The sequence below is a fragment of the Agelaius tricolor genome, unplaced genomic scaffold (genome assembly GCF_023055355.1).
Source record: "Agelaius tricolor isolate 1412-34295 unplaced genomic scaffold, bAgeTri1.0.p SCAF_1, whole genome shotgun sequence".
NCBI lineage: Eukaryota > Metazoa > Chordata > Aves > Passeriformes > Icteridae > Agelaius > Agelaius tricolor.
Genome location: NW_027269261.1, coordinates 18,055,009 through 18,082,710, shown reverse-complemented (window position 1 = coordinate 18,082,710; position 27,702 = coordinate 18,055,009). Strand labels below are relative to the sequence as shown.

Here is a 27,702-nt window from a genome sequence, read left to right as displayed (position 1 = left end):
AACAAACAGCTTTCTTCCTGCTCAAAGGAAGAGCTTAGGAACCAGCAGGCATGCAGAAAGGCTTCTCTCAAACACAGCACTGAATAGAAAGAGGGGAACAGAGTCATGGCCCCACATCTGCCTTGAGGACACAGATGTCAGCCTGCACTCCTGCTCCTGGGGAGAAGTGTCCAACATGTCGCTGACCATGACATGCATGGTCTTGTCAGATCATTACTGCAAGTTCCAGAAATATCTTCTGATTGCTAATACAGAGTGCTAGATTATCTTGCCTGCATTGCTATGATATTACTCTTTGGTATACTATGAAATTTAATGTAGAGAGGAGCTTTTTTAAAGAAGATAAATGTTTACAAGGTCTTAGGAAAGTGTAGAACTGTGATTTAGTGCAAAGTTTAGGACAATTGAAGCCAGCTAGCTTCAGTTTCTTCTTTAAGTCACAATCGATTTTAACACATCCCCCACATTCTCAGGCTCTGAGACCCCCTACATGTGCATTTTTTGTTTTTTGCCTTCATGAGATTCTGAGCTCCAGTCACTCATTAAACTAAAGCTCCAAATCCCATCTTTTGGCATGCATATGGACAAGCATTCACAGGAGAAGATCTCAGCTGAAATAACTGCAGAAAATTACATCTGACCTTCCATCCTCTCTCCTCCTCCTGGAGGACTGAGCCGAGACTTGTGGAGGAGTGCCATCATATTTTCCTGATTCCCAGTTAATCCCTGGGGCTGTGTCTGTGCCCAAATCCTCTGTGCTCCCAGGAGCTCAGCATCTGCCTCCAAGCTCCTTACCCCCAACTTCTGCAGACACTTGTCCCAGCCAAAGCCCACAATTTTCTGCGAAAGGAGGTTGCCAAGACAACATACCATAAATTTTGCCCACACTCTTGAGCATGGAGCAAAACATATGCTGGATGTTGCAGCAATGGAGATCCCTTCCAGGATTTTGAACACTGCTGAACTTTGCTGCACAGTCAGAAGTCAAACCACAGCTACCTGGGTCCATCCGTGCTAAGTCAGAACTGATGAGATTTCAGCATGGCACAGAGCAATACTCTTTGGGCAGGAAAAGTAAAGGAAGACAGTCCTGGGTTTGTTTCTTTGTTTGTTTAAGATTGCATTTATTTTATAACTGACAGGTGATCATTTTTATTGGCTTAAAGTAACTTGCTAGGAATAAAAAGAAGTTTCTCTTTCTGTTTTTCACAACAAGGAGATGCCAAACAAGTGGTTTCATGCTCAGAAGAGCCTCAGAGGTCTCTGCTGAATTGATTGACCATGGTTCAAACCAGTGTGCAGCACAGCCACTGAGGGAGAAACAGCATAAGGAGTCAGGGCATCAGGAAGGTCTACAGGATGCCACTGGGGCACTCTTCCGTGCCTCTTGGAGAACAAGCTGGAAAAGGCTGGAGTTGCATTTTAATCTTTTATATGTGTAGGATCCATCTGCTCTTGAACTTCAGGGAAATCTACTGCCAGGATCAGCCTCAAACATTGCAAGTGAGGTCTCTTCAAAAGGAAGATGAGTTCTGCGGGGCAAGCTGGAGAAAGCTTCAACTTTCAACCTTGAAAAACTCTAGGGTGGGAGTACGCAATGTACAATTTCAGCTAGATTTAACTAACTGTGACTGAGGGTCGCAGGGCTTCCTAGCCATCCTCCTCCTTCAAGCCATTCTTCAGCTGAGAGGACTAATTGGATGGACCTCTTGGGGCTCCTTACAGCTGTTTCCTGAGATATACTTGTATTCTGCAAAGGGAAGGCTCAAGCTGATTGCTTTTACAACATCTTCAACAGGAAAAATTTGCATTAAAAACGATGTGGGAAGTAAAAAGACCTGGCATCTTAAAAGGTTTCTTCTAATTCTGGCAGGTTGATCAGTACATTCTCTGCCAGAAAGAAGAGTTCCCTGCTGTGTGTTTTCTAATGAATTGACCACTGCCCTCTAAAAAGAGATAGTGAAATGCACTGTGTAAGCACCTTCTCCATCAGCCTTGGGAGTTTTGAAAGTATCTTTATATTTTTGCTCATATAAAGGTAAAAGTTCATTCTACTAATTCAGACAGGCCTTGTGGACTGAAGAACATTTTCACATAAGCAAACTTGCCCTTTATATCACTACCATGTTCTCTTATAACAACGATTAAATCTCTTACAATAGTGATTTAAAATAAGTGTATTTTAGTGTGGTCTACTGCTGCAGTTGGATCAGGTGGTATTTCAATCTGACCAGACTTACTTCAGGCAGAGAGATCTGGATGACTCCATTCTTGTCTTTGTCCAGGAGACAGAACACTTCTGAAAGGTAGAAGAGTGGGGGGGAAAAAGCTGGATATAAAATACAGAGTTTGACATGTAGAGAATCACTGCTCGACAAAATGTAAAAGTCTGGCTTTTTGCCATGATCTACTGGAAATTTAGACTGGTTCTGTAAGATAATATTACAGTGGTTCTTCTTTCTTCTTACAAATAATTTCTAAGCTGCTTCATGAGGTGGAATAGATCTATAGCAGCAAAATGGGAGTTGGCAGCAGGACAACTATAAAATCTGATGTGGTGGCATCTGGCATGATCCAAGGACAAACCTGTACATCAGGTCTGAGTAAGGACTGCAAGTGATAAATGGTCCCATTTGTCAGAGCTGGGACAATCTGGGGGCCAGAGCACTAACCATAAGTTGCTGATAACTGTAAAGCACAAGAGAATGGTGTGTTGTGGAAATGTGTCCTCTACTCCCCATGGGCATTCAGACATAAAGGCTTTTGCCATTTCTCCACTGCTTCCTCTGACTCAATTCTGCTGGCACCCGAACCTTTCCATGCAATTTTTTACATTCACAGCTAAAAGACACCAAATACCTAAGGCAATCCCAAAGCTTTCAGGAATTTCCCTTGGGTACAGGGTCTCCAGGCAGATCATGCAGGCCACAAAGCTATTGAAGTCAATGGTCAGCTTGGTGCTACAGGCATAGCAGGTATGATGCTTTGCTGCACCTCATCTTTGAGCCTGAAACCCGAGGGCCAGGAGAGCACAGGAGTCACTGACACAGCAGGTTAATTTGCTGTCTTGGATGTGACTTATCCATATCCTGCTGCAGCTGCAGGTTGAAGGGCAGGACTATTCCTCCAAGAAGGTCTGTTGAACTCCCTCACCCATCTCTGTGGGTCCTTTTCAAAACCAATTGTGCCAGCTGAAGAGAGACATAGAGTTCTCCCACAGCATTTGGTCAGACTGCATATTTCACATTGTTTCACAGCATAACCAGTCCTATGTTCCCCAGATAAACCCCTAATTAGTGAGTGGGCACTGCAGCTGAATAGCAGTGATTGCAGCAGAGCCAGTTGCTCACATAACACATTGGGCTCTATTCAGGCCCATATTCATGCTATTTCTGTTACTGGATCATTCACATAAAATCCACTGAGCACAAGACAAATCAAAAGAAAAAACAGTGCTCCTCTAGATGTCCCTTAGCTGGCAAGCTCGGCTCCAAAAGTGAACACATCAGAGAGGACGTCATTGGACTGTGCCTTCATCAGGCTTGCACCTTCTCCAGAGGAGAGAAAGGTGGTAGGAGGAAATGAAGGAAAAAGAGGGTTTGGGCATAGCTCTGAAAGAGGACTATTAGATTAGGAAATAATGAGGCAAAAAATAGATCAAGTAATAATCAGATGAATAAGCAATGGTCACAGCATGGACAAAAGTACCAGTGGTCCATAACGCAGAACAGAGAATGGGGTTTGATGTATGAAACAGCAAAATGATTGCAGTGTGTGACTGTCAGGAAGGGAGAATGTCACTGGCAATGCTGTGATCTAGGTGACAGGAGAGAATAAAAGCCATTAGACAGCTCTGCTGTTCTCCCAATGTCTGGTGATCCAATCTCCAAGCAACACACTCACCTGCCTTTCTGAGGGCATTTCGTATCTCATGGGAGTTGATGGTACCAGAGTAGTCACTGTCCACTTTCTTATAGATTGTCTGTGGCAAAGGGTGTGATGTTGTTCACAGAGGTCCCAGGAAGAGGAAAGAGACGAGGATCTGACTCCATGTTTCAGAAGGCTTGATTTGTTATTTTATGATATATACGTTATATTAAAACTATACTAAAAGAATAGAAGAAAGGATTTCATCAGAAGGCCATACACACACACATATTCAGTGGCATGATGCATGCATAAAACTTGGCCTTCACTGACTCAGGCTTTAAACTAAAAAAATTATTTTTCTAGCCCACCATGCCACCAATGCCCTGCCATCCTCCCTGCTCATGTAGCTAACCAGTGCCAGGACAATCATTCCTACCTCTGCCTGTTCACATTGTCACTGTGTGCCCACTGGTGGCTGGGACAGAGATTGTCCTTACCACCACAAGTTCTACTCTTTGAAACATTAATGAGCGAGAGAAACATTTCAAGCAGTAAGTGGCAAGCTAGGCAGAGTGGGAAACATATTCCCATGGGCTGGCAGCATGCCTGCCTTCACATTACATGGTGGCAGACAGGCCATTGAGGAGAATATCCTATCATTTGGCTAACACTGCAACAGACCAAGTCCATCTTGCTTAATGTTTCAGACAAGATGACAGATGCCTCCTACTGCCAGCAGATTTATTATCCAGAATTAGAAGCCACCCAGACCTAGAGTTAATAGTGGATTTGGGTCTCAAGGTTTGCTTTTCTGACAAGCCTTAGGACAGAGCTGTGTCCTCATGAGCCCAACATTTCTTCATGGTACTCAGGGCAGATGCTCTGTGATGAACAATATCAAGTATGGTGGCAGCAGGCTTGCCTGAAAGGGAGGTGGTCACACCAGGAAAGTCCAACTCTGACCTTCCTTTAGACCACTTCGTTCTGGGTCAACTTCTTGGGATATTAAATCCTGTATCAGAAAAAAAAAATAAATCAACAGTTCTACAAGATTTCAAAAATACAAAGGCAGTTTTTTGTAGGTCCTAACATTATATTTCTTGTATTTCCTTATGGTCATCCAGCCATGCAATATATAGCAAGAGCTGAAATGTTCATATGAGCTTTAAGAGACCAGGCAGCAGAAAGAGCTGTCTTTGCCAATAATCAGAGTTAATCTGTCTTTCCATGGGGTATTGCAAATTATGGAGAATGATGGGGCCAAGGTGAAAGAGGATTTGCTTGTGCCCTGTCAAGTGAGAGGTGTTTCAGAGCCCTGGAACAAATTCGAGCCCTGAGAAGGAAGGCTTCCAATTATATCTGCCTGTGAGGGTTTAACTCTATCTCAGTTCTGGATCTGTACTTCAGAGCTAATAGGGCAGACAAGGGGATAGAGTCAGAAATGTTGTTACCAAATACTTTTGAATCTTCATCCAAAGTGTCTTGAATTCTACAAGTCTCAAGGTGCTGGGTCCATCGGTCTGGGTCATGTTAAGGCATGGTTCAAAAATCAGGATTCCTTTATTCTTAACAAATCTGGAGTGTAAAAACAAGAGTTGGATGGTGCAACACTGGAGAGCAATCTGGAGAGCAGTTCTGTTAAAAATAAATCACCCATCACAGTGTCATCCTAATGCCAGTTTAGTTCTCATTTGTAATGCATGTCCATCTCCCACAGACATGCCCACAGCTCCATATTTGCTTGGCTAAAAACATGCCAAGAATTTCTAGGCTATCTTCACTCTCAATGAATGATATATGGGATTACTAAATATATAAGCAAGATTAAAAGCACTCACATTTTGGACACTTAATAGTAGGTTAGATTTCACCTTAGGGGGAAAAGGGCCTGGTGTTGCAGCAGAAAATTGTTAGAAACCAGAGGCAGGAGCTGCAAGTGAAGAGAGTCAGTAGCTGTCTACAGTGTCCTCTCCCATGTCCTTCAGGTCTTTGAACATCCCTTCCAATGTAAAATTATGCAGAAACAGGGATTTGGACACTATGACATTGTACTTACTGAGTTACCCCATTAAGCTTGGGAGCCTATGGAGTGTAGGGCAATGGCACCACTTCTCCTAACAGCCAATTATCCACAAGATCCACAGTGAATTTTTGCTGGCCTCAATATGGCCATGCTATGGCACCAACACTAGCAAGCTCCTAGAAGCATGGGTCATCACCCTCCCAATGCAAAGGAGCACTGAGTAGAGGTGTTGACCTCCCTTTTTCCTTTGGCTACACAAACCTGGGCAGAGGTGTTGACCTCTCCTTTTCCTTTATCTACACAAAACTTAAAAGCTCCCAAGTGTCCCCCCAGTTATGCAGAAGGAAGGCAGGCACTGCCTGTACTTGCAGCCTTCCCCCTGGGAACAGGCTCAGCCTGTCCCTGCTGCTGTGAGCTCAGGCCTCTGTAAGCAGGACCTGATTCAGAAACAGCAGCTGTGGATGTACTCAAAACCTGCATCTTGCCAAGCATGCTGTGTATGCACCTGGAACTGCACAGGTGCAGCCGGGCAGAAAAGCCCTACTTCCCCCCACTATATTTAGGAAAATGTTTAAGTAATGAGAAATGGTGGTGAGAGAAGCAGCTGATGATTAAATGTGGTGGTCCAGTGGTCCAGGTTTCTGCCACCATAAACTGATAGAGATGCTTTGTTGAATTTTTTGCCCCCAGCCATGTGCTGGGACAAGTGAAGTGTAAACTTAGCCCAGCTTGTCAGGAAGTTTTACAAAAGAGATCCAGAAATTTTAAAGGTGATGACATTACATTCAAAGGATACATCTAAAAGGCTGATCATCTCCCTGCAAGTGTTAATGTTGAATCTATCACTTTTCACATCCTTTCCTGTACAAAAAGGAAATATAAAAGACTAAGTGAGAAATAGTTTAAGACAAATATTTTTCTGCAGACAATGCTGAAAATACCAACCACCTTAAAATCTCGGTAGCAAAGCAAATGCTCTGCCATTTTTTCCACTATGTCCTTTCAGTTGATTAATATGACTTTTTTTTTTCCCACAGTGGGAGGGGATGTTATTGGTTTTGGTGGTGATAAGTCTCTATTTGTCCACAGAAGTCATGCAGCAGCAGCATAACACTGCCCATGGTGGTCCTTCCAGAAAAGTACAGGGAATGTTGTGTCTCTGCAGAATATCTGCTGGCCATGTTTGGAAGGGAAGCACCAGGCACTATTTCCACCCCACCCCATATTTAGAGGTTCAACAAGTCAGGAGGAATTCAGCTGAGATCAGACAAAAACTCCAGTTTTCATCACCCCTAGCTGACAGAGCTGGGTTTTGTTAGCACAGACCCTGTTCTCAGCTCCATCCAATGGGAAGTACATAATGTCACTCACTCTTCACCAAAACCCAGTTTAGAGTCCTTTAAATTTCAGTTGCAGTCACTTCACAGTCCTGGACAGAAAATAAAACATACTGTAGGTGTTAACAAAAAAATTATTTGAAGAAAGCTCTATTGATTTGCTATCAGACATCCAGAGACTATTTTCTTTCCAAATCTAAGACATGTAAACCCTTAATTTTTTTCAAACCCTTCACATTTACCCGCAGATATCAGAGGGAGAAGATCTTCAAAACCAATCATACTTCCTAGACATTTAACCAGGAAATAAGTGGTTTGTTAGGTGCTATGGTGACGTGACCAAGTAAAAGGCAACTTTTTACAATGTTTGACTGAATAAAAAGTTTCAGGAAAACATTTGAGATTTTCAGTGCTTACGGAAACTACAACCAAACAATTCTAAAATTGCCATCTCAAAACTCAGAATGGTCTTCCTAACTAAAAAGATGTTTTCCCTCTCCAGTAACAGTGGCCACCTGTTCATTGAGAGGAAACCTGACATGACAGCCACAGGCTAACGCAGCAGGACTTTATAGATACTGTTTTTCAAATATATTAAGTAGAGAAAAAGCCCAGCCAATAGTTTTTTGATTCCTGGGGCTAAACAAAAAGGAAGGAATTGGCCAGCCAAGCAATTGTCAGAATTATACGATAACTCCACAGGTAATTTATTTCACCCTGGGATAATATTTTCACAGTCCTCACTCCTATTGCCCCTATTTTCAAAGTTATTCCCTGCCTTGCATTACCAAGGGAAAAAAAAAATCACATTTTGCACCAATAAGACGAACAATTAGAAAATCTTCTCTATTGTAAAATAAACTGAACTGAAGCTATGAGTTAATAAAAGGGGAGAAATATTTGGTTTTTTGAACAGACAGTAAAAAGAATTGGCAAGTCAAATATTTGTATAATCATAACAGAGAGGTCTCAGGTTTTTTTGTTCACTTTAATCCACTTACCTCTCCAGAGAGCTTTTGGAATGGAGTCTTGAACTCATCATCTATATCTTTGTTATCAACATGAGGCTAGAGGAAGGGGATGGCTAAGAGAGTGGTTAACAAGGTTCTAGAAAGTGAGCTGTGGATATTGTAAAGATGCTGTACAGGGGCTTATTTACAGCAACAGAAAATGAGCATGTGCTCTGCAGCAATGGCAAAACAGAGGCAGTACTTTAGTCATTACCAGCCAGGGGTTGGCTTAGAGCAAATACTTCCTAAGGCTGATGAGAAAGTTTTCCTCTGTTACCAAGACAGCATTAGAAAAGAGCCACAGTGAAAAAATGTTGCTGCACTTGGCCAGAGCAATTCAGCACCTCCTTGGAAGCCTTTTGCAGCTTCTCACAGACTTCAGGAAGACTATTTGTTTCTATGGAAATGTGCCCTTTCCACCTTCTCCTACCCATGCAGGAGGTAAGGACAACAAAATATGTTGCAGTTCAGTCTACAAGGGTGAAGTCTCCTGAGGAATCTGGAAGGAAGAGAAAGAGACAGTGGTAAAGTGCTGCTTTAAACCTGCACCAGTAGGAAAAAAAATCAGATAAAGCCTCCTTTAGACACTTTTTGAAAAAAAATTTCACTTACAACCATATATAATAGTATCAGATACAGATGAAATTCTGTCTTGTCCTAGAGTTGTTCCAAAGGAAAAACTGTATCTTCATCCAGAGAAATCTATGGCATATCAAATTACTTTTCCCCTGATGTGGTGCTGTGAATGATACTGTTGGTTGGAAACATTTGAGTAAGTCTTTAAATGCTCAGTCAGGAACAGTCAGCAACAGTCAGCGAAGTGTTACTTTGCTAACTAAAACCAGAGAATTTATTACAGCAGACCCAAACTCCACTAGTCTACTGCTACTGAATATGGATAAAAATATAAGGCTACTGTCACTAGCAGCCTGGGGATGATGAGATTGTTGTGAGGCAACTATAACAAGTAGCAAGTTTCAATATTTGGCTCTTCCTAAATTAACTGAATTGCTATGTTAATTTGTACCTCCAAATATAAGGCAATTTTTCCAAAAGCAATGAGCTGTCTTGAGAGCATAGATTCCAGTGAAAGCCAAAGAGACTGTCCTCCCAATTCCCAAAAGAGCTTTTACAAACATCATCCATACAACATTTCTTAAGCCTGAGTGGCCCCTTGAGACTTCAGGGTCTTTTGTTGCCTATAACCAGCACACTGGGGGCAGCAAGGGCAGGAGCTGGGTGATGGACACACAGTTGTTGTCAGCAGGCAGCTATATGACTTACAAAAGCTCTGCAGAGCAGGTAGACAGACTTGAACACGCATCTTTTCACCTTCTCCTGCAGAGAGATCTGCTTTAGGTCATCATCTCTGTTGTCCTAACTGGAGCTCCCCAGTCACAACATCAAATGCGATGAAGTAAACCTAGTGTGTGATTCAAGGGAGCTGGGATCATAGCTGGGTCATAGCGTACCTGAGGTGACTAAGCAGCCAGGTTTTTCCAAAAAATTAACACCTTAAAGTCACTTAAGTGACTTAAGAGTCACCAAGAGACTTAGTCACCAAGTCTACCCTACTGTGGGTAAGGCCACAGAGGACACAGATGGGATGGAATATCTGTAAAGCACAAGGAATTCTCCACTGTTGCATTTAGTGATGGGAGCAGACAGATGTCCATAATGCACAAATTTAGGATGCTGATAGGTGAGGGTACCTGGTACCACAGAGAAGGCAGCTCAGAAATGTTCTCAGTGTGTGCATGCAGGCACTTGGGCACTAGGGAAAACCTTCTGTAATTTTGAGCCAAACCACACAAGATCTATTAGCAAAAGTCAGCTGTGCCCATCTGCTCCACCTGTGCTGGCTAATGATGTTCATCCAGTCGAGTCTGTACAGTGTTTAATTGCTTTTCTTCACATATGATATTGGTCATGATGATGCTGGTTGGAAATTTTTACATTTGTTTCTCTCCCCTCACACCACAGAAATTAGAGATTACACTGTAGGTTTTTTCCTTACATTCTATTTTTAGAAACACTGGGAAAATCAGGGAAAACAAACTCCCAAATTTACTGAATCAGAACAGTAGCATATGGCAGACAATGGATTAAAAAAAAAAAAAGTTTGAAATACAAGGGAGAAATAATAACAAAAAAGAAAGTGAAAACTGAGGGCTAATGAGAGGCTGTAATCAGAAACACTTATCTGGTATTGCCTGGTATTATCTGGTATTCTGATCATGCCAGGCACCATGAGCCTTCCCCCATTCAGATTTTGTAAAAGAAGATTCTCAATGAGACTGTTAATAAATTACTGGCTCAATAATTTACACTGCCATCCTGTTGAAATGGGAAAAACTGAGCCTCAATTTATCTGAGTCTTCCCATATTAGGTCAGGAAGAAACGAGAGAAATAATTGAATCATTTTGCAAAATCCAGATCTTATTGAAGTGTAGTGCTGAATGCCAAGATGTAGCACACTGCTAATTTTTTCCAGCTTAACAGGACAAGGAATACAGTCTTTAAAATGATGAAAAATTTTACCTGGTAGAGTGAATAACCAATACTAAGCAGACCTTCTTCCATTCTCTTCTGTCTCCTGTGGTTCTTCTGCATCAAGTCCACCAGAATGGTACAGCATGGCTCATTCAAACTCCCTTCATGGTCATCATCTGGATCATCCAACCAGATTTTAAACTGGGGATTGGTCCAATATGTTGCTAAGAATTCCCAACAGGAGACAAAAAGGAGGAGGCTTTGCTGTCATTGCAATTGTCATTGCAATAAAGATGGTTGTTACTATATCTACAGAAAATATCTCCCTGGAAGAACTTTTGCCTGGAATTTTTCCAATTCTTTCCATTGAGTTGTATGGGTTTATGTTTTCACAGCTATGCTGAGTATCAACTGGAGCCATGAGAAATCAAAGCACCAGGGTATTTCCTGGGACTAAATACCAACAAGGAGGAGCTGATACTGTTAATTCCAGCCAGTCTTGTATCTCCAGGAAATGTCCTTGGCTGAGGCTGTTATTATTGGAAGAGGACCAAACGCCAGACAGCCTTTCCAGAGGTCTAACCTGAAGACGAGTTAGAAATAACAATGCCACTTTCCTGGCCTACCCAACTCTTCAGAGGATTACTCCAGCCAGTAGCAAAAGCCATATAAGCAGGAAAAGCAGACAGAGAGAAAAAATTAATATTGCCACATATTAACTGCTTGGTGGGCTGGTAATCCCCCACAAGGAAATAAGTGTGAATTAGATCTTCATTTAAACTCCCAGGCTTTTTATTACTGTCCAAACCTCACAGATATTGTTGCACTTCCAAGCTCTTTTTCCCCACCAAAGCCCCCTCCAGTCCACAAGCAGTTTTTGAATGTTTTGTTTGGTATTTCACTAAAGGCCTATTTGGGTGGGTCATTACCTTGGTAGTTCTGGCAGCCCCCAGCAGGTGAACCTCATCTCCACTGTCCATTAAACAGAGTCAGGTCCCATTTGTTGACCTTGTGGCTTGTCAGTATGTCAGGAGTCAAATTGCAGATCTCAAGGTGGCTAAACTGCCTTTGGAAATCTGAAAATGCCATCACACAAGTGGCACACAAATGGACAGGGTAGTCCATCAGCCTGCAACAGATGAGGTGGCTGAGGCTGGACACTTCTCCCAACAGTGTTACAGAGCTGTCCAATGCTGCATTTAATTGAATTCTGAAACTTGGAACTGGCTTTTGGGAAACAAAATTGCCCACTGCCTGAATGATCTGTATCTTCTGAAGACAGCCTCTCTCAATGGCTATTACGCATTTTGGGCTCAGACAAACCATCTTCTGTCATTCCCCAGCTGTGGGCACTCCCCCATGGATTATGCTTAAACAAATTCACTGGAACTGGTGAAACAATTTGTGTGAGGAGATCCCATTTAAAGGGAGTAAGATCTGGCCCTTGTGAAAGCAGTACTCTGTAGGAAAACAGTCACAGTTTGGTGTTTTTCTTCATTCCTATCACTGATGTTTGTTTTTACCATTCCTGGTATGTTTGCATGAGTGACAGACCTTGATTGCTCCATGCTGCTAGCGAGGTCTGCTCTCATTTCCTAGTGCCTGATGGCCCATGCAGCTGATTGCACTCGAGGACAGTGGCCATTTATCTTTCCAGGCTAGGACAGAGTGACATCAGTTCAGCACTGATTCATATATAATCAGATCAGGGTTAGGACAGGCTTTCTATTAGGTCTGAGTAAACAGACTCTTCCCAAGTTGGTAATCTGAACTTTTTCATTAGTGTGTAGCATTTAGGAAAAAAAACAAATGTCAAAATGTAGAGCAGCTGAGGTTCATTCTTGCCACCTCATTGATTTTATTACCATCTGGTCTCTATATTTTGGATTAGTGCAGAGTTATGCAAGCTCTAATAAAAGGTAATATTTGAATAGAAAAGGAGATAAAGAAGAGGTGAACAATGCATGCATGCCGTTATTAACCCCCTCGGTGCTGGCAGTTTTTCTCCATCCAATTGAAAAGATTGCTTAAGGCACATAAAACGTCCAAAAGAGTAAGCTAAATGAACAATTCTCACCAAAACTCTCCATCATCTACTTGTTCATCCAGAGCCTGTTTTTGTTTGGGATCAACATAATTCCACTCAGGACCACTGCAGACAAAGCACAAAAGCACACTGTTCAGCTCTTGCATTTTATTCTACAGTGAGATCTGAGTTAGATGCTATCTTGGGCTGATAAAGGAGTATATATTTCTTCAACAAATAGATCTTGTGCCCCTCCAAATGACAGCACACCCTGCAACCTGACTGTGCCAGGCTGGCTTTAGACTGCAACACTATTTGCAACTAAGTCTTGAATTGAATCTCCCCTGCCAGGTGCCAGAAGGTACAAACAGACTGTCTGGATTAGGAAATTCACAGTCTGAAAGTTAGTCAGAGCTTCTGCATTTTAAGATTTATTGGGGCGCCTGATATCCTCCCTAGGAAAAATGATACAATCTCCATTGTTGAGAGTCATGACGGAACAGGAAAGCAAAAAGGTGAAATCAGAAAATTCACTGCAGAAAACAGCATTGCTCCCTTGCCATTCTGATATTAATGTGCTCAGGATGGATTCTGCTCTGATCTACTCCCATGTGACAATGCAGCGCTGCAGCTGCCTCAGCAAGGTTGCCCCATGGTAAAACAGGTGTGACAAAACCAGGATATGGCATATGTGTGTGCCCGAGGCACCTTACCTTGGGGCTCAGCAAAGAAGCTCTGATAAAAGTAAAATTAATGGTAATGTTATCTCTATCCCTAATTATAATACATCAGCACCCATGCTACAGTCAGTCAGAATAGGAAACTGAAATCTCAAATGAAAAAATATATTGTGGTTCAAAGGACAGTAAAATTTATGCCATTCTAAGTATAAAAACAAAAGAGGTGTTGTCACTACCACACTCCCAAGATAGTTGAAGCCCAGACAGTTTCTGAGAGATTTTGAAATTTGTGTCCTTATCTTAGTCAGCATCTCAACTTTTTCAAAATTCTCAGATAGGTACCAAATTCTGGTGTGATTTAGAGCTGAGCAACCTCAGAGTCAAAGCAGAGGTATAATGGTTTATCCCTGCATTAACTCCCAGGAATAGGACTAGTTTGTATATTTTACTTAGGTCCTGGAACTCATTGGTAGGATCAATTTGAGAAAAACTGTCTTGCACAATGATGAGGATGTGGCTTGCATTGGGCTGCTCAGAGTCAAACCAAGGGCTGTTGTCTCTGATGTGAAAGCTCCTCCTGAGGCAGGTATTAATGCCTGCTGGAAAGAATGGATCAATATTCAACCTTGCTAATAAATGAATAGTGTTTTGTTCCAACTGGTTTTGTATCTCTCCTAAATACACTTTGTGATTGGATTAACTGCATTGTCCCAATATAATTTGTAATAGATTCCAAAATACACCAAAGAGAGAGAAGCAGGAGCTTATAAAAACCTACTTAATCACTCCAAGATCCAGTCCATTCTACTTCACCCCAAGGATTCCTAAGCCTCACTAGTTTCTCTGACTGTCCTCAGTAATATACCTAAAAGATCCACAACAAACAGAGCCTGAGCACTTCCATTATTCCAATCATCAGAGACCAATTGCTTTTCAGATAGGATAATATATGATTTGTACTTGAGTGATGCAGTCCATTACAATTTGCAATAGTTAAAAGACACCTAGATGCCTTCCACCCTTATTTTACATTATGCTGTGGCACCAAGTGAGCCATTAGCTGCAGCACTCACCATTTCATATAATGACAGCAACCTGCAAGGAAAATCATCAGCTACAAACCAGCAGAATATCTACATCCTTAAAAGCAGGAAACATTGCATAACACAGCAAGGTTGGAAGGAGGTTATCTGGCATGGACATCTGTGTAATGATTCCAGCTTCAGAGGAGCGGGAATACCTGGGGCTCACTCTGAAGATGAGACTCACAGCAGAGTTCATTAAAGAGGCTTTTACTTTTTTCCCATCAGATCCGACTGGGAAAGTGCTCGTTCCCACCTCACACAATACAAACATGTAGGGAATGGCTGCCTCCTCTCCTGCTCCTCCTTTCTGTACCCTGAATTTTGGTAACAGCTTGGCCCACCTTTACACTTTTTACCCCAGCCTCTTGGTATCATACAAGTGGCAGACTACACAGTGTGCTCCACACCACTACCTGTACAGAGCATCTGACCTGACTGAGTGTTACAGGTACTACCTTTTTCTGTATCAGTGTATGTAAGTTCAGAACATTTTTATGGTCAGTCACTGAAAGACATCAGAAAGTTGAAGGGACTGCAGTGTTGCAGCCCCAAGCTGGTTTGCATGATGGTCCCAGAGAGGCTGGCTTACCTCCTCTGCTTCAGTGATAGAGTAAGCATGTCCATTTACCAGCTTCAGACTTGTGATTGCTTCTATTTCAGCTGCAGCAGTTATCTGGAGCAATAAAAATATGCACATTTATGATTATATATTGTGTATGAACTGAGCTTTCATAAGCAAATTAATATGGGGGAAGATATCCAAAGTGATGTGCATGATGAATACCAATATTCTTGATGCAAAGTATATTAAATTTAGGTGAGATCCACAGCAAAAGCTGCAGTCTTAATATGCAGTCCAAGCACAGAAGAAATTCAAGAATATACAGTGAAATCTAAATCTAAATCCAATTCCCAGCTCAGGTGACAGACCCAGTCACCTGCTAACATGCTCACATGAATTTAGCTCTAGCCTGTCTCAGATGAGATCCAGTATAGCAAAATTGGAACACTGGTAATTCTGTATGCCACAATGCAAATGAGATAATGAAACAGGAGTGAAGTTTTCAAAACATGTACAAATACATGTAATTTGAGAGTGTTTGTATTACAGGTGTCAGTAATCTTTAGGACTGAAAACCAAAGCCAGAATCAGACTATAGGCTACAACCAAATGTCTCAGCAAATTTGTCTCTAGCAGTCAAGTGTCTGGAGCTGAAATTACACAAAATTTGAATAAGAAATGATATTCACAGAATGGAGTTTCTGAAGACCAACAAGTTGTTTACAGCTCTAAGTATTATCACATGCTGTCATGTAAACAGGGAAACATGATGAGGATTGATCATTTAGAACCTTGTCCAATTTTTTTTATACTGAAATCAATAAAGATCTCAAATTAATTCAGTTTGTTCTTGTATCAGACCTTCCTACCTATATCTTACATTGGTCTGGGCTTTTGTCACAGTGTGGGGACAGAGCCCTGAGAAGAAGAGCAGGGAGAGTAAGGCCTTGTCAGCCTCTTACATCAATGGAGTAGCCAAGCAGTGACCCAGCTCTCAGGGCCTTCTGGATGATTTGGTAGAGGTTTGAAGGAGCCCTTCGCAGCTCACAGAACTCAGAGATGCCTCCAGTAAATTCTCAAAGCCCTCCACAGTGGAGCCTCCTGTTAGAGCTCCGAAAGAGCTATTCAACCTGGGGGGGAAAGGATAAGAGGGACAAGGACAAGAGGGACAAGAGTTCATCTCCACCTGCAAGCACAAGGTACCACAGAAAGAAGGGGTTATCATTTAGTATCTCTTAATTTGCTTGGTCATCAATGTAACCTGGGGCAAGAAAATTCAAGCCCCTTGAAATACAGTTGGCAACACCCTTTATGGACCCAGAGGGAACTGTAGATGCTGAGTGGGAGGGAGGCTGCCTTAGAATGAAGTGTGTTGTGACTGACACCCCTGGTCTGGGCCACCACCAGGGGCACAGCCAGGGGTACAGCTCCTGCCCAGCCCCATACTTGGCGTAGGCCTTCTCCATCAGCATGCTCCAGAACTTGTTGCCCTCCTCTGAGTGCACAAAGAGCAGCTTCCTGTTCTTGGTGGGCAGTCTGTCATCCACCACTACATCCACCCACTCCCCACACTGCCAGAACAGAGGGAAAGAAGAAAGGAAAAGATGATGGAGGCTGGTGTGCCCAAAATAGCTCCATGCTACTATCCTCCTAGCCCTTCACCTGTTATCACTTCCCCCTGCATAAGCCGCTGTAGGATTACTCCTGTGCTGGATTGCTCTCCTTTGTAATAAAGACCAACTCCTCCTAGTTCTGTGGATCATTCAGCAGGCTTCTTCATGCTATATTAAATTTTGCTGATAGGAAATATTAACAGCATCTTGTTGTACATAGCATCAAAAACTGTCTGAACATGTAAACTGAGTTTACATGGTGGACAGCCCAGAAAGCCAGCATGGAGATAGGATACTCTGAACTATCTCTAGGCTCAAATCTTAAGAAAAACCCCAAAACAATATGCCAGTAAAAATGCGTGTAAGTAGAATTCATCTAAAGGGGAAACACTCAATAGTGCTAATCCCTTCTGCAAATACTAGGAAATGTGTGAAATGTGCTTGTGCTAAATTTTGGGTTCAAAGCTAGAAATGTTTACTTCAGGATTTGCTGCATTCCTGAGAGGAGAGATTCACACCAAAACACTCAAAGGTGAAAAGGCTGGTGGAAAGGTATGTGTTCTAAAATTTCTGTCCTCACCAGAACAGCTCCTTTAGCTGGGTGAATCCACACTGCTCCCACCTGAGCCTAACCTCCAGTCAAAGCAGGTTGACTAAATCCCAACACTCTGGCTCCACAGGCAAGGAAATAAAGGCAAAGCAGGGAGGGAAAGGGAGGAAGCAGAAGGAATCACACCAGCCTGAATTCACTCTCAATACCTAGCAGCAGCAGAGCTTGGTTTGGGCTCATGTTGCCTGATGGTTCAGCTCAGTTTATAAAATCTGTATAACTCCCCAGAGCCCCATCAGCAGAATCTCACCAGTGAGCAGGTCTCATTCAACATTATTTAACTCTGTTCCTATTTTCTTTCTAGCTCCCCCATCAATTTCACATACACACTGTAACTGTTGATTATTTCACATGTTCCAAACAAAACAAAGCAACAAACAACAAACAAAACAAAAACCCACACCCTAACCCCAACCGTAACCCTAACCCTAACCCAGCCAGCTCAGGTGGTTACACCAGGGGACACTCCTTTACAGATGTCTGGGAAGAACTGTGTTGGAAGAATTGCAGTGGTGGACTTGGCCTTAAAAGCAGCCATGCCTCCCTTGAGAACTGCAGAGTCCCATCTCCAAATCTTACTTTTTGGGGCCTTATATCTTTGACTTAGCTTGTGCCAACCAAAAGGAACCAGCTGGGAATTGGTTAGTAACTTGATAAAAATGGAAATATTTCTGAATGTTGATGGTTTGGGGGAATCTTTGGATAGCAGAGATGCACAACATTCAGGCTCCTGTGGTATTTACTTTCAGAGGATGTAGGAATCTGTCCATATCAAGGAGCTTTCATGACAGGGCCTAAAGTGTGCAGTTGGCCTCTTACCTTCTTGTACACCATAATGGGATCGTAGCCTATTAATAAGCCTTCTCAGCCCTACTGGATAATATATGACTAGCTGTAAAAGAGTATAAATTGGTACTTCCTGTTCTCTTTTTCAAAGTTTAACATCATTTTGCCAGTAGCGAGTTTCACAATTTAGTTTGTGGTTGTGCCTACAGGACAGCACAAGAGCACAAGATCCCCAGAAAAGCATCTTATGTAGGCCCTCAGACTTGTTCTGATTCAGCTGCAGGTTATAAGTCATCTTTCATACTGTGAGGAAACTATTTTATTCCATTCCTAAAAAGGGAATTTTTTGGGGGAGAGAGGAAAAGAGGCCAATTGACCAAGTAATTAGAATGTATATCTGCTTCTGTTCAGTCTCATATTTCATTAACAAAAGTTTCAGACAAATGCCAATTACAGCGTTTACTGCTGCTACAGAATGTCTTATAAAGAAGCCAGCTTGATTTCTGGATCTGAAGTCTTTTCAAATGGTAGTAAAGTCAAATATAAATTGGTGGGGGTTTTGCTTTTATTTTTTGGGGTTTTTTTTAAAATTTAAGCAATCCCGACCTTGAGTTTGTGATGGAAAAATGAAGCCTAGCCATGCCTAACTGCTGTGCACATGTATGTGTGTGTGTGCATATATATATATATATATATATATATATATATATATATGTAGACACATGTGATCTTGGAGAATTACTTTGACTGTTAGTGCACTTGAAATAGAATCCCTTGCTGCTCACACATGTCCTGAGTTGGCTCGGGTTCTCCATGCTACCGAGGCAGCCCCTGGTTTACAGAGATAATCAAATTGCTGCAGCGAATAACAAATCCTTGGTGACCTAGCAGCTCAGTGACTCCTCCGTATTGATGATGTTTACCCAAGCATGCTCCACTTGCAGAGGCTGTAAAATAAATGAGAAATTTGATTCATTTCAGTTGTTCCAGAGCTGTGCTCACTTTCTGTTTAGTTACCATCAAAGTGTCTAGTCACAAAGCATCTAAACCCTCCTTTGACCTTGAGATGGTGAGTTTCAGCCAAATGTCCAAGTGTCTGGTTCCAGGATGCAACTGGACAGAACAGAGGCATTTCTGTCCTGAGCCTGTTCTGGCTTGTTGCTGTTTCAGCAATGCCTGGTGTTCAGAAAGGATCCAAAAACAATGTTGTGGTTTCCTGGATTGCCAAGCAGCTCTGACTCTCAGCTTTAGTCTCTGCTGGAAGCCCTTGTTCAGAGCTTGTAGTACCTGCAGCATCACACCAGACAACAAGGAAGCACTGACCCACTAGCTAATAATTTATGGCAATGCAGGTTGCATCTGCTTTGAGAGTTTAAAGACTTTCTTGGGTTTTCTATAGAAGTTAATTTTATGCTGCAGCTTTGTACAGAAAGGCAAAGAAGAATCCAGCAAAGGAACAGGCTTTCTTCTCCTTGGGGTCTCCAAGTTGTTAGAAAATGTATTTTTAATATCAATGAGATATATTTGCTAGAACCAGGATCTCCAATATCCCTGCGCCCATGGGACTGAATGTCAGAAGGGCCATGTATTAATGTCTACAGCAAAATAAGTGAACAAGCCCAGTACTATCAAGTTCTCTCATGCCTACAACCACTTCAAAGTCTCCCTCAACAGGCATCAGATCTATCTCAGAGCTGTCTGGCTTTTGTTTGTTCTCCAGGATACCTCTAGTGTCCCCAAATCTGCCTGTAGGACAAAGACATGCACAAAGCCCATGTGGGGCAGGCTCCTGGGCTGGTGTAGACTGGTGCATTTGCCTTGGCTTCAGGGAGCTCCTCCAGCTGCCAGCCCAGGCCCAGGAAGCTGCTGTGCCTGGAGTGGCCTCTGGGCGTTCAGAACAAAAGGCAATTCATGAATATAAATAGTGTGGCTCTGTGTCCTAGGGTGACGTTATGATGCTTGTATCCCCATTCATGTGTTCTGTTAATGTTGGATATTATGTTCTGTACCTTTAAGACCGGCTCTGAAGCGGGAAAGTTTTGTTTTGGTTTTCTTATCAGCCTGGCAGGACACGGAGACTGCAGCTTTTGCTTTTGCTGCTTTTGCTTTTTGCTTTTGCTCTCTCGCTCTTGCTCGCTTTGCTTCTGCTTGCTTTTGCTCTTTAGCTAATTCAGCTAAACTGTCCAATTTCTTCCTGGACGGTTTCTCCTTTCCTTTTTCTGATCACTTCGAACCTGCTCCGGACTGGGACCTGAGAAACACTAAGATCCTGCACCTTCTGGCCTGCAGCAGCAGCCCCAGCGCCGGAGGGACTGAGACCAGAGTGACCACCCCCAGAGAGACTTTCTGAATTTGTCATCTTTTTTCAGAGTGGTGTCATCCGGTATTGTTCATTTTGTGTGCTGGGGGGTGCTGTGCTTGTTAAATAAACAGGTTCTTTCCACTCCTCTCCGAGAAATCCTTCCCGAACCGGCTGGGGGGAGGGGCTGTGTGGGTTTGCTAACTGGAGGAGCCCTAATTTGGAAATTCTCCTCCAAATTTGCCCTAAACCTCGACACTCTGGAAAGCTAATATTAAACTAAGGAGATTTCAGTAGATTTTATATTATTTAGATTCAATTTATGCCACTTACTTCTTAAGAACTTCTGTAAACAGTCCTCGGGTTAAGTTATTCAGATAGCAGCAAGAAAACTTCATAAGTCACCTTTATAACTAAGGCTCTGTGACTACATTTCAAGTTGTTAGTAGGCTATCAAAAAGATATGGTTCAAAAAACATTTAAAACATTTCAAGACTTTCAAGTCCCCATCAAACTTCCCAAGCTGATATTCATCTAGCTTATGCTGTTGTCAAAGAAATAAGTTTAATGGAGTGAGATAAACTCTGGGGTTTTTTGCTCCTTTTGTTCACATAAACCCAGACCTGCAGTGTTATTTTTAAAAGAAAAGAGACATGTTAGAGAATATTATTAAAAATAGGCTCAATTTCCTAAAAGGATGTGTTACCCAGTCACATACATGGCTTATGTAAATATGTAATCAGGGTCTGTTTCAATAGAAGTGTTTTACATGAGAGTTTTAGTAATGAGGACTTTGATATTCAAGGTATTGGATCAAATACCAAAAAAGCTTACTATGGCTCAGAGATGTAAAGCAAATATCTGAAGGGTAGAAAGAAAGTCCCATGCCTGCATCTTAACAAACTGGATTATCTTTTTTTTTTTTTTCCTTTTTTCTTTTTTTTTTTTTTGTGTGTGTGTGTGTAAGAGAGAGAGAGACAGAGACAGAGACAGAGAGACGGGGAGAGAGAGAGAAGATCCTACTAACAGCAGAATCTGATTTTGGGGCTTTTCTTCTAGGTTTGGGATAGTTTTCAGGACCAGCCTTGGGTTACTGCCCACCAAAATATGTATTGGAAAACCCAGAGCAAGGCACCATCCCCAGACAGGTTTTGAGGTCCAGTTCTGTTGACACCACTATGTGATGAATTTTGGCACTGATCTCTAATGAAAGACATTTAGCACAAGGGAGTGGGACTCCACAAAAACATTCAGCAGACGACAGAAACAGAAAAGGACTCAGGGTATTTGCATTCAGTTTCTAGGCTAAACACAATGCACTGGCCTCTTCTAGTTTAAGAATAGATAAAATTTTTCAGTCCTATAGCTTGTAAACTGTCTGGGAAAATGAAGCTTTACTTCAGGTGTATCTTCTTAAATTTTTTTATGCCATTATAGAAACTTTTCAAATAGGAGATGAGAAGAAAGGTTGCTTTTACTACTTATTTGAGCCATTCTCCTGAAATACAGTAAGTGATTTCCTCATACTCTGCTCTAGCATCCACCAAATAAATATCCTGGAGTGAGTATATGATTGGGCATCTTATTTTTTGCATTTGGAGCACAAGCCCACACACCAGGGAATTTTTTAGCAATTGCTTTAATAGTGCTGTGTTTACAAGAAAGCACTGGTGTTATTTATCACCAACGACTTGCAGAAATTGTTTCAATCTCATTTGCACAATGGATGTGCTGAAAGACTGGTGAGGTCAGGAGTACTGCAGTTAGCAGCACAGGAGAGAAAAAGGCTGATTTCTCTGTGTCTAATCTATCAAATTCTCATTAAAAGAGTTTCAGCCTTCTTGCCTCTCTATGCAGTCAAGGGTTTCTTGCTGCTGTCCTCTGCAGCTGGATCTTATCAGTGAGGCAGGCAGGGAAGGCAGCTGCTGCAGCAGCTACTCTGAGGGGGAATAAAGTCCCCTTACAGCTCCCTTCTGGCCACTTTCACAGCAGCTCTGTTTAGCCAAAGGCAAGCACTGCAGAAAAATGGGTAAGGAAGGTTTTTTTATGATGGATGTCTGGGGCAGGATGAGTGCTGCCTGAGAGATACTTCCTCTCTATCAGGCCCTGATTCACGGAGCTGACCAGCACTGCCCTTTTGTCTGTGTGGCTGGTTCCTGGTTGCTCCTGTCCCTGCTCACAGCTCTACATGAATGCAGTTCAAGCAGAAAGGACGGTTCAGCATGAAGGACTCGGAACAATTTGCTGTGGATGGTATTACAAAGTTTACATTCTCTGTTCATTTCTTTCCAATGTGGTCCTTTTTTCTAACTTATACTTGGACCATCCTGCTTGACACAAAATGGCACATCACAGACCCAGCCCCTCTACTGAACCAGTTCCTGCTCTGTTCCTTGGTTGTTGTGTATTTGTTTTGCGTGAAACTGAGGCAGGAACTTGCTCTGCCTCCCAAATAAAAGCACCTAAGGACTAGGCTACAGCAGAAAACTTCCCTGGTGTTCCTTGTCCTCTGAGTGTTTGGAGCTGCTCTTGCTGGCATGGGCATAAATCCCACTCTCTTGTTTCAGGGCAAGTGCTCCCATGATTAGGCTGGCATCCACCTCTGTCTTAAGCGGTCAAAAGCAAAACAGTTTTCTGTTCCACATAGTTACTTCCTCCAGGAGACAGTTTGGTGTCTTCCAATTTTGACATAGCTCTTATAAGCCCACATATACCCTGTCTCAGGCAGCAGTGCTGGTTGTGAGTCCTCTTCTTGGGTATCTTGTTGCAGTGTGATGCCATTTCCTGTTTCAGCTAACCCAGTAGTTTCCCAGGTGTGGCAATACCTTCTCCCTTCCCCTCCCCCTTGCCTCCTTGCTAAGTGCTGTCAGTCAATCTTATCATTCCAGCACAGGCGTGGTGTGATTGGCAAAAGTTCAAAAGATGCCCCTCAGCCCTGGGGTCATTGGCTCATCCAAGCGTCATTGTCCCCTGAGCCTTCCCCCCCTCCCACCTGGTTGGTGGCTCACCTACCCCTTCCCCTGCCCCTTTCCCCAGGCTTAAAAAGAGACGGGATGATGCGGTCGGGATTCCGTGGAGCTGTTACCAAGATTCAGACATATGTGACCCTGGAATAAACTCTGGATTAAACCCTCTGCAGAATCCATCTCCTTTTCCTCTTCACCTAGCCTGAAGCCTTTCCATCAGAGGTAAACTGAGTTTCTACCATTCCTGGACTTGTTCCAAGTGCCTAACTGCAACTTCCAGCCAGCCAAAGGTGTCTCTGAGGTGAAATACCACAGCTGCCGCCTTTGGCCCAGCAGCAAGGGTCAGACTAGCCCAGGCACGTCCCACCCAGAAATACTGGGATTTTATTCCAATAGTATCTGTCTCTCCATACTATGTCTGGGAGATAGCCAATAATATGGTTCATGTATCAGGAGTTTTTAAATGAAGCTTCATTTCTTTTTCTTCTTCCAAACCAAAATTCAGAAGCACTATCCATACACAGCTCTCCTTGGCAGACATCTGTTCGGGTAGCTCCTCCAATTATAAACTGCGGGTTGGCACATAACTCCTGAAAAGACACAATTTCAAACTTGGCACCACCCTTTCTGGCCAGAAAAGTTTCTTTTTCATGTTATTTGTTTCAATATTCAAAAACTATTAAGCATTTTGAACATTTATTTAAAAATATACCCTTTCTCTTCTGTCTGATTAACGTGGTCCCAGGAAAAAATGTCTTTTTTAAATTGAGGGCTGCATGTATTTTTTGAGGCAAATCCTGACACCCTTTCATATTAGGCACTGTCACTGATACTACTGAGATTTTTTTGCTACAGTGGAGACAGAGATGAAAATTCACCTCAATGTTTACATCTTATTTCATCTTGCTGAGACTTTGGTTCAATCAGCACAAATGAGTTTGTGAATCCAGCTGCTGCCTGTGCCACTGGAACTATGCTGAGTTTCCAGTGCCAACAGTGTGGAGGATGTTCCCCCACCCTGACCCTGCTTCCTGGGAGGCCAACCACACAAATGCTTTTATTAGCAACAACCCCCCTTTCTTCCTGGCCCTTTGGGGCCAGCCAAATGGGTTATGGCAATGACTGTCACTCCTATCCCAACTCTGAGCTCTCCAATAACTTATGGCCTATATTAGGAAGTCATTATTGTCTCTCTAGAGACAAAAGCCTTTTCTGTTTTTCTGAGAATTTTCCATGAGCTTCTGGATGGCAGCAAGAAACAGTTTATAGGAAGCCTAACTTGGCAAGCAGAGTTGAAGACAGTTTAGGCAGGAACTGGCTGTCCTCGAGAGCAGAATTTGTCAGCTCTGAGCATCCCGGGGAGAGACAGAGACAACCCAGGACTTCTTGTGTATGATGGAGAGCCAATTTGTGAATCTTTGCTCCAACAGGAATCATCTCAGTTACATGCTTTTGCTACTGTCCAGTGGAGAGGGGCCCAGCAGCATGTTACCCACCACACAGAAGAAGGTTTAGTGTAATTTTGTGTAATTTTTTCTCTTCTCCTTCCAAAGTGCTGCACCCAGTGTCAGTCAGATGCATATGACTTATTACTCACCCAGACACCTGTCCTTCCTGAGCCACTCCCAAGTGCCACATGTACCTTTCACACAGCTGAGTTTCCCCTCAGGGGTCCCACAGGCTGGTCTCTGGCAGGCAGGGCTGGGACATTTAACCCTGTTGGATCTCAGCTCTCATTTATTCCTTATCCTGCTATGCTTGTGGCTGTGTGTCTGCCTGCAGCAGGCTCAGCACTGTTCTTTTATGAGAAACCAAAGTCTAATTTAATGAGTTTTCTAAGGTTGATCTTCCCCAAGGATAGGCAAAGCCAAGAAACACATCTATGGTATTTGTTGAGGTAACATCCAGGTGCCAGAGTGAGGCGCTGATGGATAAATGGGGTTGCCAAGGTTATTAAACCTGGAGTTACTAAAACTGCAAGTTTCTGTTTCTCACTTAGCCGGTGAAAAAAATAACAGAGTCCAAAGCCTTGAAATTTTCTGTTCTTCTCATTCTCCTTTCCTCCACCAGATGAAGGTAATTAATTTGGGGGGGAGGAATCCCCATTTTTAAAAAATATTTCTTGATGTTGCAAAATGGCAAAGGAGAAGTAAATGGGGACAGAAATAAATGACTGAAAAATGAGAGTGCAGAAAAATCTCTGAAGCCAAGATTTTGTAATTTTAAAAAGAAATCATCATCTAATCTTTGCTGATGAAAATTACTTTCTTAGAATCACAGGCCATTTCTAGGATATATGTATTTAGGTAATAACATTTCCAGTCATTTGCTATTTAACTGTTACAGGCAGCTTGAAGTGAGGCAGAGGATTTTATTTAGGTATTAGCCTGATTTCCTGGGGGGCACAGTGCGAAGACCTCAGTGCGGGTGCTGTTACAAATGATAGTGGCTCCTGGGGTGGCCCATGATCTGGTGGAGCTTTTGCATCCACCTCTGGATTGCATCCTGGACTTGTAGCTCTCTGGAGTTGGGATGTTCAGGAAGAAAGCAGGTTGCCAAGAAGCAGGTGCCCACAGGGCAGTTATAGGATTCCCTGCTTTATAATGGGCTTAGAAGACGGTGATTCCTCTTCCCACCCCCTGTCCAGCTTTGCTTCTGCCATGGAAGTAAAGCAAAATAGAATTAAGAGAAAAATACCTAAAGGAACAGTGAATATTCAGCTCACCAGTGATTTAACCTGGATGTTCAGCTGGGCTTTGGTTAGGTTTGAACCGAGTGAAATAAGAGAGCACTCTTACCATGGGGCACTTCCAGATTATCCCCCAAGTTTTGAAGGAATATGGTTCCAGGTCCTGGTAGCCTAGAGCAGAAGGACAGGCTGGGAACTCTTCATCTTTGAACAGTGTGCCAGTCTTCAGGGACTGCTGCTTCAGGGCTTCATAGTCCTGCTTCAAATACTTGACGGCATTCCTGTTGGATCCAAGACCATCCAGTGCTGCTTATTCTTGTCAGAGTCTCGCTGTGACCCTGGACATGCTGTCCACCCTCCCAGCATGGGCTGCAGCTTTGCCTTTGCCTCCGGGGCAAAGAGGGGCGGTAAATATGGGCAGGCAGCAGGCTCGGGTGGAGCCAAGGACTGACCCAAGTGCTCCTGCAGCCCTGGCAGGAGGAGGCATCAGGAGGCATCAGAGCCAATATGTACCGGGGAGATGGGAGGGAGCCACAGCCATCCCACACAAAGGCTGGGATCATGGGTACTGCTGCTGCTACTCCCATGGTATTTGCTCTTTTTGCTGTCCCTTTTTAAAATGCTCTTTTAGCAAGAAGCCAGGGAGAACTTTTTGCAGGCACACCTGTTAAGAGATGGAAAGAGACTGTGTGCATTCCAAGTGCTGAAAGTGAGGTTTAAGGATCAGTCCTTTAAAAATTCAGGTGAAGATGGTTCAAAACTCCTTCCCTCCCTCTGAAATTGGACTCTATGCTGTTGGAAGGTCGTACAGCTGCAAAACCTGGAGCTGGATATCTATTGCTACAGTTTACATGGCTATGGAGATGCCATGGAGTTTTAAAGCTAGGGAAAATGAAACCTACTTCTGGCTTTAATGAAAAGTTTTCTTAAAAAGACCCTCTCTTTGGTACTCTCAAAGCAGTTTGAATTTATGTTTTAATTTATTAGCAACAAGAGACTTGAAGTTGAGAGAGCTAGAGCTGGCCACTTGGAGAGGGCAAGGATACAACCCAGGAGCATGACCTAGGCCAAAATTGGGAAATTGTTTCACCAGATAAGAGTGAAGCTGCTAAGCCCTGCTACCCCTCTTCAGTGTCACCTTGGGCAGAAGTCACTAAAACGTCCCCATCTATAAAAACAGGACGTGGTCTCAGCTAGTGAGAGATTATCTATCATATTTACAGTCTTCTGGTGGTGTTTCCTGCATATAAAAAGTTTACAGGCAGAAAGCAAAGAAAGCCTTGGGTGCAAAAGGCTTTATAGACCTTAGGAAATAGTGGTTCCTGTTCTTGTAGGAGAAAAGCTCAATTTCTACCCTAGCAACCCCATTTTGTACTGACACAGGGATCCATACCTCCCTGGCAAGGTGGCTGCCTTTGAAGGTTTAGGAACTGAAGGAAGAAATATTTTCCATGGAGCACAGCTGCTCTCTGCTGTCATCCTGTGTAATGGCTGGGATTCCCCAGCAGAGCCACCACGTGTCCAGCTGAGAGCTGGGTAAACAGTAACTTTGTTTGCAAAGGAGCAGGTTTGATGACTACCTCTAGGTAAATTTAGACAGAAGGTGTGGGGAAGGGAAGAGGGAATTTTTAAGGAATGAAACCGGTGGCATA

General features: G+C 42.9%; 1 pseudogene; it reads right to left on the bottom strand.

Annotated features, from left to right (window-relative positions):
• Positions 1–1,095: 1,095 nt before the first annotated feature.
• LOC139600284 (calpain-8-like) lies at positions 1,096–26,396 on the bottom strand (annotated as a pseudogene).
• Between the last annotated feature and the right edge of the window lie 1,306 nt (positions 26,397–27,702).